Raw genomic sequence first — 15,712 nt, forward strand, 5'->3', positions numbered from 1 at the left:
CTAAAGATTTTTGTTCAAAATGTGACTCCATACCTGTAGGTCACAAAGATAGTAAATACTGGAGTCAGAATTTGAACAGAAATATAATTTGGGATTTTGCTTAATGTTATTGTAGAAGTCCATAGTCATTTAATAAAATGATACTGTTTATGGTTGAGATTTAAATCTCCCAGTCATGTGCCCAAGGAATATGCTGGATAAATTTACACCAATACATTTTATAAGATCATTTTATTAATATCAGCACTTCCCAAGGAACTACATTGTAGGGGTGGCTGTGTGCCATGGAGTTGGTTCCGACTCATAGTGACCTGTGGAACAGCAGGTAGTTTCTAACTGCTGTCCTTGCGGTTCGCAGCCCGATTCGTAACCACTACGCTATCACCTTGGTTTTACACAACAGTCCCTCACATGCTCAGTGAAGCATCCATCTTTCTTTCTTTTCGAACATAAAAATTCCATTTATTTATCTGTTTATGACACAGTACACAAGAAGCAAAGTGATTCACATCATAGAATTAACTTGCAACTCCTTGGAATGTTCTTTTCTTTGGCTGAAAGAAGAGACTCTCTAGGAAAGCCAGGCAACACTTAGGCCACGAAAATAAGAGAGGCTAGGGGGTGGGGCAATGCTAAGAGCGTCCTTGGAGGGATGGGTCCAGGAGCTGTTAATGGCAAGCTGATTGTTCGCTACAAGCAGAGAAAGCAGCATTTCTGGAACCTCCTGCCGTGTCAGACTTCAGTCATCCGCACCACACAGGTAAAGCAGTGCTTTCTGGTAGTCGCCCTTGGTGTCTTGCTGGATGTAGTAGTATAGGGACTTGCCGTACTTCCTCTTGCATTCAGACCTAATTTTCAACAGGTCCACTTCACTGCAGGAGAACATAATCTAATCAGGACCTTCTCGAAGTATCCTTGCCCTTCATGGAGTCATACCGTCGGTCAGCAAAGTACAGGGGCTTGTTCTGGATGCACTGGACCAGGTTAAGAAAAGCATTTTCCAAGTCTCTTTTGACTTCCTTCGTGATGCTCTCCAACATGTCCTAACGACTGTAGCTCTTGGACCTTTCAAATACTTTCTGAAGGTGGCACACACTCTGCTGAGTCACGATGCTAATCCACTTGGGCACATTAGTTCCTTTCCTCTTCACTCAAGCATCATAGAGATCCCGGGCATCTTGGTCAATTAGCTCATATGCAATAACAGAACCACCTTCGGCTCTTCGACCCTTGGCGAGAGCAACCATCAGCTTGTGGAAATCACCAGATGTGTCTGAAACATTGTTCTTCTTAAGGTCAGTCTTGTACATTTCTCTGTTGTTGTTGTTGTGAAGTGCCATCGAGTCGATTCTGACCCATAGCGCCACCAGCCTTGAAGTTTAAACGACTTTGTAGTCTGACGCATTAGCCACACCAGGACTGTGGTGGTAGTGATGTGCTGTGGAGTCGGTTCTGACTCACAGCAACCCTATACAGGGTTTCCGAGGCTGTAAATCTTCATGGAGCAGAAAGCCTCCTTCATCTTTCTCCCACAGAACAGCTGGTGTTTTTAAACTGTTGACCTTGTGTTTGCAGCCCGATTCAAAACCACTGTGCTACCAGAGCTCAAGACTAGACTCTGTTAATTTCCTGCAGCTCTGGTTGGCACTTGAGCAGATGATCTCAATCGCATCAATCCCCAGCCCTTTCATGGAGGCTTTCAGCTGGAAGCATCATACTGTGCAAGTGTTTTCAATAGGCCTCAAATCACCGTCGCCAGGTGGCCAGATAAGGCTGACTTCAGGGCTGATACAAGGTCCTTTTTGGTCCTTCTGTGGTAAGCCAAGACAATATCCTGTCTCTATTCAAATGTTAATGATGGTGACTTCATCCATACCTTTGGTCTTAATAGTGGATTCAATGTTCAAAGTGTTCCGCTCAGCATCAAAGTTGATGTATAGGTTGACTGTCCTATATGCACTTGGCGGGGTGGAGTGATCACCCTCCAAGCTGAGCTTGCATAGAATTTTGTGAACAGTAGTCATCTTGAAAGAAGCTGGGCTGGGCACTGAGAACTACGAGTGTCCCTAGATGCTTAGCAGACTCTATTTTTCTTATGACACAGAATTATCACCCTCATTTTATAATTGCTAATTCAATTGCATTCTGGTGTGGCACTGTAGGATAAGCACTGGGCTTCAAATCACAAGGTCAGCAGTTCAAATCCACCAGCTGCTCCTAGGAAACCCAGTACAGGGTCGCTTTGAGTTGGAACCCACTCCAAAGAACTTAACAACAACAACAATTGAACTGAGAAAGCAAACAATTTAATGGAAAAGCCAGAGTAGAAGAGGGGATGGGTCCTGAGCACCCATGAGTCGTATTGTGGGACTTCCCAGATGTGATTCAGTGACTTGGAGGCATGGGGAGCCTGCCTCTTAAATGTGAGTAATTCTTACCCTGACCCCAATATGACCACAGTCTGAAAATGTCTAACTGATCTCATTTCCTTCCTGACACCTCATTCCTTGGATCACATCACAGCTCTGTTCTCAGCGGCCATACATCCTTTAGACCAGGATTGGGCATACTGAGAAAGGTGGGAAAGGGGAGATATCAACCAACAGTTCAGGAGTATGAAGATGGGAATGGACACATGTGACTGCCTTCTGCCTTCTATGATGACATAAGTGATTGTTGAGGTGAATGCTGCAACACTAGTCCTGCCCCTTGGGGTGGTTAGCAGAGAACGGTGTCATTCTCCTCTCTCATCCAGTCCACAGGGATTGTCTTACCTAACAATTGCCATGGATGGTGTACCCCTTTCATTAATGGGTTATTTTCTGATTATTTGTGGATACTATATGTTTTTGGAGTCCTGGTGTGGTTCTGTGGGTTAATGTGCTGGACTGCAAAGTCAGTTTGAAATGCAAGGTTGGTGGTTCAAGCTCACCAGCTGCTCTTTTGGAAGCCCTATACAGAGTTACAGTAGATCAAAACCAACTTGACAGCACTTAACAACAACAATCATATGTCTTTAGTAATGGAAGACATGCTAAAATCAAAGGAAGACTTTTTTTTTAGGTAATAATAGATTTTGATACAATTATACAGGACATATATGTCCCAAGTGGACTCGGATAGTAGGATTGGTGGGTTAAGACCCATGTCTTTAGACTCACACAGTTATACAGGTCCCAGCCAGGTGGTATCAGACAGTACGACTAGGATAGTAACTTCCCAAGAAACCCGAGAGTTGGTGAGCAATATTTGTCCCATGGATCGTGAAAGGGTTAATCACCTCCAAAACTTCACCTGGAAAAGAAAAGCAAACTCTCTTTGAAGTTTCTGATTTCCCCTAATCCAACTCCAAGAAAAATGCCTTCACCACACCTTTTGTGTCAAGGTCTTTCCTCCTCTTATCAGTAAAATGTCATAAAAGAACAGTAAGAGCTATGACTTACCTCCAAATAAATCTCATGATCTTAAAGAAAAGGAGGTGCTGTTGTCTTTATCCCTTGAGAGTGGAGATAAGATTGTAATTCTTTCTTATCTTCCAGAAAAGCAGGATGAAGGTTGAGTAAGGAGGTGGGAGGAGGACAAGTCAAAGCTTCAGTGTCCTATGCCAATGACTCCAAACTTGGCAAGGTCATGCAGAGAAAGCACAAAGACCTGTCTGAGGCAGAGCAAGTCTCCAAGGGCTCCAGGGAGAGCATTCGGAGGAGGTGTGAGCTCCTGTATGATGAGCCACCTAGCCCCGCTCCCTCCCTTGAAGCCTGAACAAGGAGGTTATTTTCATATTGTGCGGTGTTCCAGAACAGCTCAGGGGATGATTTGGACTATTTGGGATGACTCTGAAGTACTGAAACATCTCCAGGATAGATACAGCCAACTATCCTTTTTTTAAAAAACAAAACAAAATTACCCTTTTAACACTAAAGCAAAATTATCCCTGATTAGATATACATGATGAAAAAAAGTCAAGAAGAGTTTATAATAAAAAGAATTAGTCTCCTGCCCTACTTCTTCCTAAGCCAATCCCTTTTTCCCGGAGTCTATTTTGCTTAGATGTTCTAAAGGATGCACTGTGGGATCAACACTGGACTGTGAACCACAAGTCGGCAGTTCAAACCTACCAGCAGCTCCTGGAAGCTCTATATATGGTTGTTATGAGTCAGAATCGACTCAACAGCACTTAACAACAACAAATATTCTGTTAGAGTCCTGGTGTGGTGCTGTAGGTGAAGCCTGGACTGCAAGGTCTGTTTGAGCTGCAAGGTCAGCAGTTAAATCCACCAACTTCTCCTTGGAAACCTCTATATGGGGGTTGCTATGAGTTGGAACTGAATCGACAGCACTAATCAACAACCAGTGTTCTGGTGGAGCCCTGTTGTGGTTCTATAAGATAAGCACCGGACTGCTAACCACAAGGTCAGGGGTTCAAATCCACCAGCCATTCCATGGAAACCCTATACAGGGACGCTATGAGTTATAATCAACTCAACAGTACTTAAAAACAACAAATATTCCGGTGGTAGCCTGTATGTTAAGAAATGACTTGCTCTACTTTTCTGTCATGATTTGCCAGTTTTGGATTTTACACATTGAGTTCATGGTAAGATAGGTTTTGCTCACTTAACCCCCATTCTGTGTCCTCACCATTCAAATACCTATATCACAGGGTTCAGTTTACAACCTTCATAAATTAAAACAATGAAACTGAACTTCTATTTATCTAATTATAGTTTTTCAATGGAAACCAATTCTTGGTCATTTATGCAAAAAAGAATATAATCAAATAAGATAAAGGTTCATGCTTGAGAAAAGGCAGAAATATGAGTAGCTCTGTGAATCCAAGGAACAGAGACTCATGCTGTATTTATTTAGGGTACTGTTCAATGTGAATTAACAGGTCTTTACTGGTCTGACACTGTAGGATAAGCACAAAACCACCAGCCACTTCTTGGAAACCCTATACAGGGTCGCTATGAGTCAGAACTGACTCACTTAACAACGAAAACATTTACTATCATGGTGTAGCACTCTAGGATAAGCACTAGACTGTTAATCACAAGATTGGTAGTTCAAACTCACCAAACACTCCTTGGAAACCCTATACAGGTCGCGATAAGACGGAACTGACTCAACAGCACATAACCACTACACTACCAGAATCGGGCTGCGAACCTTAAGATCAGCAGTTTGAAACTACCAGCTGCTCCGCGGGAGAAAGATGAGGCTTTCTGCTCCCATAAAGATTTACAGCCTTGGAAACTCTGTGCAGGGTCGCTATGGGTTGGAACCGACTCGATGGCACTTAACAACAACAACTACTAAAAGATGGGGGTAAGGATGCTCACTTTGTGAAATACCGTTAAAAACAAAACAGAACAAAAACACTGCCATTGAGTCAAGTCCAACTCACAGTGACTCCATCAGACAGAATATCGCTGGTCCGTAGAGTTTCTGAAGCTGAAAATCTTTCTGGAAGTAGATGGCCTCATCCTTCTCCCACAGAGAGACTGGTGAATTCTAACCACTGACCTTTTGGTTAGCAATCCAACACTTAATCCTCGGCACCACTAGAGTTACTTAAGTATTGTGTTATTGTTGTTGTTAAGTGCCATTGAGTCGGTTCTGACTCATAGAATCATGTATACAGTTTTCAAGGAGCATCTTGTGGGTTTGAACCACCGACCTTGTGGTTAGCAGTCCAGTGCAGATCCTACAGTGCCACATTATGTGGTCAGTATTTTTTAACTTCAACTTTCTTTCAATTTCTCTCATTTGAATTTGTACTTTTAAACACTTAAATAGCATTCATAATATTTCTATTCTTTACTATATACTATATATGATTTCTCTTTTTTGCTGATTTTCAGAATTGAAAATAATTAAACAATCTTTACAGAATTACCTTTCTGGAGAAAAGAGTAGTGTGTGTGATTACATCCATCTTCCTCTATTACAGTAACTTCCCTAGAATTTCTAATTGCCTTGCTTTTGTATTCTTTTCTTTTATCATATACTTATGTTTCTAATATGTTTCAGGTGTGCGATCTGTTTTATGGAAGCTCTTTTCTTCCCAGGCTCACCTTCTTGGAACTCTCCATTCACATCTTTGATTTAAACTGGTTGTCTTCCAGCACTGACACTTTGCAGTTATTTTCTTCCTTTCACTTATCTCCTAAACCAGGCATATCATTCCCTGAATCTCATGTCTGCTTTCTTAATTTAGTAGGCATCTTGCTGGTGCACATCTTCTCAAGTACCTGTCAAATGAAGATTGAATAAGAGGTTAATGTTCTCAGTCCTGCATGCCCAAAGATGTCTATCCTACCCCTGTTATATAAGATTTTCCTCCTGGGATAGAATTCAATGTCAAAGATCATTTTTCTTCTGTTGAAACATATTGTTCCATTTTCTTTCAGTACCCAGTATTGCTGTTAAAAAGGCTGATTTTAGTTTATTTCTTTTTTTGTTCCTTTGTCATTTTTTTGTTTTTAAATTTCTGAAACTTTTAGCATCTTTTCTGTATCTTTGGTATTCTAAAATTTCATTGAGATGTGTCCAGAAGAGGTCTTTTTAAATTCACCCATTTCACTGTGGAGATTCTTAACCTTCATCAATCTTGGGAAATTCTTTCTCTCCATTTTCTGTATTCTCTTTCTGGAACTCCTGTTAGTCAGAAGTTGGATCTTCTGCGTTCTTCTCTATGTTGCTTGTTTTGTTATTGCTATAGTTGTTGATTTCTTTCTCAGATCTCATTTTTCTTTTACTTTTTATTTCACAGTTTTAGAGTTTTCCTCACCTTTAACATCTTATTTCTCAATTGAAGATTTTATTTTAGCAACTATATTTCTGATTCTTGAAGCTCTTTCCTGATCCATGACTGTTTCTTCTCCCAGCATCCTATTCTAATTTTATAGATGCAACATTTTCTGGAACTTACTTAAGTATAATATATTATTTTTAATGTATTTTATGTTTATTAATGCATTATTCATAGTGGGGGGAATGAAAAATGATTGGATACATTATGGCTAATTACAGCATGAGATATAACAGATTCATTAAAAGGAATGAATGGTGTTTGCTGTCAAGTCAGTTCTGACTCATAGCAACCCTGTATATAGGTTTACAAGGTGTGGCTGGTGGGTTTGAACCACTGACCTTCAATTTCTTTGGAATGATTTCCATGAGCTACTGCTTAAGGAGAAAAGCAAGATGAAGCTATTTGTATAAAATGACCATGTTTTATTAAAACAACAGCTTTAAAACTCTGTAGTTTTGTGTATGCCTATATTGTTGTTGTTGCTGTTAAGTGCTGTTGAATCAATTCCTACCCATAGCGACCCTGTATAGAGTTTCCGAGGAGCAGCTGGTGAGCTTGAACCATGGGCCTTGCAGTTCAGATGGCTTTGCAGTCTGGCACATTTACCCACAGCACCACACCAGGACTCCCATATGCCTATATGTTGTTGTTAAGTGCCATCAAGTCGGTTCTGACCCATAGTGACCCTGAACAGGGTTTCTGAGGCTGTAAATCTTTACAGGAGCAGAAAGCCTCATCTTTCTCCCATGGAGCAGCTGGTAGTTTCGAACTGCTGACCTTGCAGTTCGCAACCCGATTCATAACCACTATGCTACCAGAGCTCCTTGTATGCCTATATAGGTTGTCTTAAAATTGTATGAAGATGAGAAAAAAGTACAAGGATTGTTAACATAGGTTACTGAGATGAAGAAAGGAGGAGGGAAATAAGCAAAACAAGGAAGAAAAAGTAAAGTTCTAGTTTAAGAATGTATACTATGGTCAAGTTATGCATTTATGTAAAGTGAGTACAATATTTTTTAAAGTTTAAACATGCTCTTCTGTTTATTTAATATATCTGTCTCCTATTTAGTTATATATTTTTTGTTTATTTTGCTCTTTTCTAAAATTTATTTGGAGGTTCTTTTCTGAAGTACATGGTAAACTGAAATGTATGGAAACCGTGTGGTAGATTCTAGACATAAACCAGTGGTCAAAATAACCATAGTTCCTGCACACAGGAAGGTGCATAACTCCAAATTATGCATCTGGAAGATTTTGACAACTTTGATATGAGGTCACAATAAAGAAACTACGCTTCTCCCTGTTCAAACCCAAAATTACTCTAAATACTTGACCACTGGTTTATTTAGAGTGGAAAGTGGAAAAGAATACACCTTCTTCCCCCTCTTCTTTCAAGTAAGTAATGATGAGATAATGTCCGTAATACTTGGCCTAGTTGGCTTTTCCAAGTGAAAATGATAATACTTTCCTGATTAAGTATGGTAGACAAGACTATGCTGCTTAGTTGATATCCAATGAGATGTGTGTTGGTAATGCAGAAACCTAGGCTAGAGGAGGATAGGCATTAAGGAAAGGGGTAAAAATTTGCCAGTTTAAAGTCCCACCTGTCCATGCCAAGTCTTGTGGTGAGAACAATCTAATTGTTGTTGTTGTTGTTGTTAGGTGCCATTGAGTTGGTATTGACTTATAGTGACCTTATACACAGCAGAACGAAACACTGCCCGATCCTGGGTCAACCTCACTGCTGTTGCCACACTTGAGTCCATCAATGCTGCCACTTGGCCAATCCATCTCATTGGGGTCGTCCCCTTTTTCGCTGACCCTCTAGAATCTCAAAACTATTCAAGATGCCCACCATAACTATGCTTTTCTGGCTTTGTCCCTTGGACTCCAAATGGCCAGACCTAGTCATGTCATGAGAAGCCCCAAGGGACAACATGCAATAATGAGGTGGAAGCTCCTAGACCCATGGGTATTTGCTGTCAGCTCTGGTAGTATAGTGGTTATGAGTTGGGCTGATAACCTCAAGGTCAGCAATTCGAAACTATCAGCTGGCCTGTGCAAAAAAGATGAGGCTTTCTGCTCCCATAAAGATGTGCAACCTCGGAAACCCTGTAAGGGGTCACTATGAGTAGGGGTGGCTATGAGTAGGAGTCCTGGTATGGCGCTGTCGACTAATGTGCCAGACTGCAAAATTGTTGGGCTATGATAGTTCAGTCTCACCAACTGCTCTTTGGAAAGCCTATACAGGTTCGCTATGGGTCAGAATTGACTCGAAGACACTTAACAACAACAACAATCTAAGTAGGAACTGATTTCACGCCACATAACCACCACCAACACCACTTTCTTTGTGCTGATGATCTCTTTATCAAGAAGGCTTGGTGCCTTGGCTGGGTTGTTTAATCATGGTGACTGACTCCTGGTATGATGTTTTAACAAGAACTTGATAATATAACAAGATTGTTTAATTTCTGCATCAATTTTCCACATAGGTTTGTTACGTTTTTTATCTAGAATTCTCTGGAGTTCTGTGGAACCAGTCATCTTTCTGTATGTGTATTGGTTGTCAAACAGGACAGTTAGCAAGAGAATGGAAGTTAATAAATCAATACCTACGTATCTGTAATCTTTAAAATATTTGTTAGATATTATAAAGATGAAGGTATAAAGAGTAGAAAGAACACTAGGCTAGGTATTCTGTAGATCATAAGCTTAGCTGACCTTGATAGATCTCCCAATTAAGTGATGTCTAAGATTTCCACTCATTCTCGCTCTAGCTCACTGTGTTCCTCCCATAGGCCTTCTTTCCATTCTTTGATAATTCAGAGCTGTTTCCTTTCTTGAAGTGTTTATTCCAATTCCCAATCAACACTCACTCAATTCTCAAAGAATGCCCCCTTAAGGGAAAATTTCTGAATTCTTATCTACAATTATTAGCATACTCATTTACTCTTATTACATATGTAGGTGTCTGAAATGACCTTTGACCTTCACTTAGGATTGGTTCAACTAAAATCTATCTCATGTCAGTAGAATCTAAGCTTTTGGATGGTAGAGCTGAATAATAGAAACCTCACTGTGGGTAATCAATACTTACTTGTTGAATAAATAAATATGACATTACCCTAAAACATGTTTAGAGAATCAAACAATGATTTTTTTTTCATGTTAAATTTCTTTATTAAAATGTTGGCTATTAATTTAAAAATATAAGAAAAATAAAAAGGAGGGGTGGGTGGGATACTGAATGGGCCAAACCAATAAGGAGGAAGGTCAGCTTGCCGGTTGGCAACAGAGCAGCTGGTGGTTTCAAACCGCTGACCTTAAGGCTCACAGCCCGATTCATAACCACTACGCTACCAGAGCTCCTTGGACAGAATATGAAATGGTTGCCTGGTGAGTGTGTTCTCCACCCTACCCTCCCTGAGAGGGTCTTCAAACCTTCTTCCAGCCACAGCAGTGATGCCCTCCCTCCCTCTGCTTGTCTGACCAGGCGAAGGTGAACCTGGACAAGAACAAGCAGATGCTGGAGAAGGAGAACGCAGGTCTGGCCTGTGAGTTGCGGGTCCTCAACCAGGTAAAGCAGGAGGTGGAGCTCTCCAAGAAGAATCTGGAGGTTCAGCTGTGAGTGGGCCTGTGCCCAGCTCACTGACAAGGTCCACAAGCTGCAGGTGAGGAGGCCAAGGGCCATAGCTCCTCCTTGTCACTCTCGCTCCAAAGCCAGTTGGTTCTCACTAGCTACATTCCTCAAGAAGGGACACCCTATTCAATTTCATCTTAAAAAAAAAAAAAAAATCTTCATTTGCTCTTTTAGTAAGTATTTGAGCACCTGCTGTGTGCTAGGCATTGTGCTTAATCCTGAGACAACAGCAAGGAAGAAAATACACTGGCTTAGCCTGGTTGGACTCCAGCCTAGTGGAGGACTGAGGGCGTTCTAATCACACAAATGCATATGAGATTATGCCAGTAAAACAAGGCACATAATGCAATAAATAAGTCTAAGTAACCTGAGGCCCTAACCTGGCACTGAGAGGGACGATAGGATCAGCACTAGACTATAAACCACAAGGTCCGGGTTTGAACCCACCAGCCACTCCTTGGAAACACTATACAGCATGGTGTTGAGCTGAAACCAACTCAATAGCACTTAATAACAATAACAACATGTGACTTAAAAGATACTGTCCCTTTTAATTAACAGTGAGTTATTGTCTATAAAGCCACCATTTATTTTCCCTGCACTTTCTCCCTTCTGGTAATTGGTATAGTCACAGATCCATTTTTTAAACCATGGTAACTGAGGGAGCACCAATGGCATTCACACTAAAGAGACAAATTCCAGATTCCAATATTCAGTTACAGAATTAAATTTTTGAAGGTTTCATTTTTTTGACATCTTGTGAAACAAATCTATAATAACAGTTGTTAAGTGTCTTCGAGTCAGTTCCAACTCATAACGACCCTGTCTAGGGTTTCCAAGGAGCTACTAGTGGGTTTGAACTGCAGACCTTATGGTTCAAATCAACATTGTGGTACAGAGTTTATCCTACAACACCACATCAGGACTCCCTAATAGTAAAAATAATAGTAGCAGCTAGCATTTAGAGAACATTTTTTACGTGCCGGTAGCTACAATGAACATTTACTTGCATTTTTTATTTGAGTCTATACAGCACTATTATGACACATATATTGTCATTATTGTCATTTAAGATGATGTGGTTGGGATTGATAATGTAGCTTGTTCAAACGGACTCAGCTCATAAGTGGCAGAGTCAAGATTAGAACTTGGACAGTTAAATAAGGTCTGAGGTCAAACCCACTGTTTTCTTCTTTCTTCCTGGTGTTTTTGTTCTGATAATTTATCACTATTCAGTTCCCCTCTTTAATCCTAGAAAAGAGTTTGAAAATTTTTTGTTTTACTTTAGCCAAATATTGTTCAAATTATGAATTGAACTTAGTCAAATTAGTTTCATGTGGAGCCATAACCTAAAGCCAAGTGCTGAAAGTTTCTTCTTTGATTGGACTGACATGCAAATTGTAACATATGGCTACAAAATAGTTTGGATTCTAACTCAACAAATGAAAAACCAATGAAGCATTCTTGAGATTTAAATTGTGAATTTATCCATTGATTAACCATCATATTACAAGACAATGCTTTACGAAGTTAAATGTTAACCCAATGGTGTTGGTACTATTATGTATTTGTTGTTAAGTGCTGTTGAGTAGGTTCTGACTCATAGAGACCCAGTATAGGGTTTCCAAGGAACACTTGTGAATTTGAAACGCCGATCTTGTGGTTCAAACAAACTTTGCGGTCCTGTGCTTATCAAACAGCACCACATACATATGTGATATTTAAATTTCTGACTCCAGGTTTTTCCAGTCCTAATATAAATTCTAGAGCTAATAGAGTGCTGGAAGATGAGCCCATTAGGTTAGAGTCATTCAAAATACGACTGGTGAAGATCTGCCCTCTCTAAATAGAGTCAGCTTTCATGAAGAGGCTGGAGCAATGCTTTCAGGACCTTCACTAGTAGTATGTCATAACTCAAAAATGAGAGAAACAGCTTTCAAACAACAATTGGAACATAAAATGTACAAAGTACAATTCTAGAAAAATTTCAAGCTTTCAAAAATGAAATGGAACAGATAAAGGTCGATATCCTAAGCATTAGTGGGTTGAAATGGAGTAGCATTGGTTATTTTGAATCAGGTAATCAGTCATACCTATAGATGAATGTGCACGTATCTATATTTGTTGTTGTTGTTGTTAAGTGCCAATGAATTAGTTCTGACTTGTAGCAACCCTGTATAGGATTTCCAAGGCTTTTAAAAAAAAATCATTGGCAGGAACAGAAAGCCTCATCATTCAGTGGTTGGTGGGCTTAAACCACTGACCTTGTGGTTCGCAGTCCAGTGATCAGTGCTTATCCTATGGAGCCACTACACTCTTTCTCTCTCCACACCCACATATGCTGTTCGAGTTGGCTCTGCTCAATCCTGTGCCAGCCTCACAATTGTTGTCATGGTTGAGCCTATTGTGTGATGCCACTGCATCATCAATCCAATTCCTTGAGGTGGTCTTCCACTTTGGCGCTGACCCTCCACCTTATCAAGCATGTCCTCCTCCAGGAGCTGGTCCTTATAACAATATTCTCAAAGTACAAAAGATGAAGTCTCAATATCTTTATTTCTAAAGAGCATTCTGGTTGTACTTCCGAGACAGATTTGTTTGTTCTCATGACAGTCCATGGTGCTTTCAATATTCTCCTCCAACAACCTAACTCAAATGCACTGATTCTTCTAAGGTCTTCCTAATACATTGCCCAACTTTCACATGCATATGAGGACATTGAAAATACCATGACTTGGGTCAGGTGCACCTTAGTCCTCAAACTGGCATCTTTGCTCTTGAACATTTTAAAGAGGTCTTGTGCAACAGATTGTCCTAATGCACTACATCATTTGATTTCTTGGCTGCTGCTTCCATGAGTGTTGACTCATGCAAATTGAAGTCTTTGACAGCTTCAATCTTCTCTCTATTTATCACAATGTTATTTGTTGGTCCAGTTGTGACAATTTTGGTTTTCTTCACACACACACATACATAAATGGTTGAATGGAATAATTCAGAGATTCAGCTGGGGTTTGACCTTTAAAAATCTGGAGATGACCTAGATGATTTTCTGGGTTTAAGTGAGAAAAGTCTGCTAAAACAGCACTTTAATTAGATTTATTTCAAGAACTGCAATACATGGAAATGGTATAAATTAGTTCTTAAACCATCTGCAGATGCTGGTTTTCTTTTCTATAAACACCCAGGGGCTATGATAGAACTCTTCAGAACAAATGGTGCTTCATTTAGCAGCTTCTTCATATTTTGCATAGCAATGCTCTGCTCATTCAACTGCGTCCCTAGTTCTTGCAAACAAAGACTGCTTAACATTAGTGATTATTTTTTTAAAACCTGAATGCTTGCTCCATGGTGAAAAGGAGCTCTGTTTTCTACCCTGTCATATACCATAACTCTATGAAGAAGCACTGGTTGTTATGCTGGAGAATGCTCACCTGTCATGCCAGAGACTTGAGTTTAATTTCAGTCCAATGCACCTCATGGCAGCCACCAGCCATCTGTCCGTGGAGACTTGTGTGTTGCTATGATGCTGAGCAGGTATTGGCGGCACTTCCAGATTAAGGTGGACGAGGAGGAAAGACTAGGTGATTTAGTAACCAAAATCAACGAATCAAAATCAGATGTCCCACAAAGGTCCCATTTGCAATGGATTATGGGGATGACACAGGTCTGAGCAGCACTTCCTTCCCTTGTGCCTAGGGTCACCATGAGTCTAGGGCTGACTTGACTGTGTCCAACAACAACAATATACCTTGTCCCCATGTAACTAGTCCCTACTCCTACGGAGTTTACAATTTAATGAAGGAGAAAGGCAAGAATGCAGATATCAAACATTTAAGGGCTCCGTTGTTGTTGTTGTAAAGTGCTGTGGAGTCGGTTAATGACCATGTATAGGGTTTCTGAGACTGTAACTCTTTGGCAGAGCAGAAAGCCTCATCTTCCCCCTGTGGAGCTGTTGGTGGGTGGAGCCACCAACCTTTTGGTTAGCAGTCCAGTGCTTATCCTGCAGAGCTGCAATGCTCCCCATAGAGTCTCCTAGGAAGGACAATTAAAACATTTAAAAGTGATTTGGGGGTGGAGGGCTGACATTCCCAAGAAAGTGACATTTAAGTTGAAACCAGAAGGATGGAAATGTGCGTAAAGAATTAGGTGCAGGGAGGGAGAAGACAGTGTCAGGCAGAGAAAGCAGCTTATTTTCAGACGTGGAGATGAGAGAGTTTTGTAGAACCTCAGTTGTATGTACATGGAGCAGGAGGGGAGGGGAGACTTGAGAGATCTTAGAAACGTAGACCAGGAGGTGAGAGATGAGATGGTAATGTGAATAGGGGCCAGTAATATAGAACCCACATGCCTACAGCTTTGGACAGGCATTGTTCATGAACCAGGGACAGGGCGGCACAGTCCTGCTGCAGACCGGGGAGGCTTGCAGAGCACAGGCCCTACCCACATGGGAATCCTGGCTCAGTTTTCTTTCCATGTGGTACTGTCTTTCCAGAGTTATCAGATACTTTGACTTTTTAAGAGAAGCCATAGTTTTGCTTTATATGCAAAGTTTTCCAGATGATAAACATTGGCGTTACTTGGAATGTATAAAAGCACTGTGTGAGCCATGCAAAACCCACCAGCCCACAGGCTTCCAGTTTTCAGTCCCCCATGAAAAGCCTTGGAAACTGTGAGAGTCTAGATTTCAACGGAAAGTCATGGGGATCCGCGGCAGTGCTTTGGAGGGGACAAGGGCAGGATTGTATGTGCATTTTCAGAGGATGTCACTAATGGAAGTCCAGATAGGCAGCTCTGATGGCAGTTTTCTTGCCTGGCCTGGTAGGTGGTTGTGAAGATGAAGGAAACTTGTTTTCATTCAGGAAATATTTAGGAGATAGAAGCAATAGGAACAGTCGCTGGAAAAGGATGTCATGCTGGGTAAGGTGGAGGGTCAGAGAAAGAGAGGAAGACCCCCCATAAGATGGATCGGCCAGGTGGCATCATTGATGGTGTCAAGTGTGGCAGCGGTAGTGAGGTTGGCCCAGGATCGGACATTGTTTTGTTCTGCTGTGCATGGGGTCCCTATGAGTCAGTTCTGACTTGATGGCACCTGATAACAACAACAAGTGGTGCAAAGGGTAAACACTCAATTACTAACCAAAAGGTTGGCAGCTTGAACCCATCTAGAGGTCCCTGAGAAGTCCTGGCAAGCTACTTCTGAAAAGTCATAGCCTTGAGACCTTATGAAGTTCAATGCTACTCTTCCACATGGG

The 15,712-nt window shown here is 41.0% G+C and overlaps 1 pseudogene; it reads right to left on the minus strand.

Annotated features, from left to right (window-relative positions):
- Window positions 1-739: 739 nt before the first annotated feature.
- LOC102810914 lies at window positions 740-1,310 on the minus strand (annotated as a pseudogene).
- Between the last annotated feature and the right edge of the window lie 14,402 nt (window positions 1,311-15,712).

Source organism: Chrysochloris asiatica, unplaced genomic scaffold (assembly GCF_000296735.1).
Source record: "Chrysochloris asiatica unplaced genomic scaffold, ChrAsi1.0 scaffold00174, whole genome shotgun sequence".
Taxonomy (NCBI): domain Eukaryota; kingdom Metazoa; phylum Chordata; class Mammalia; order Afrosoricida; family Chrysochloridae; genus Chrysochloris; species Chrysochloris asiatica.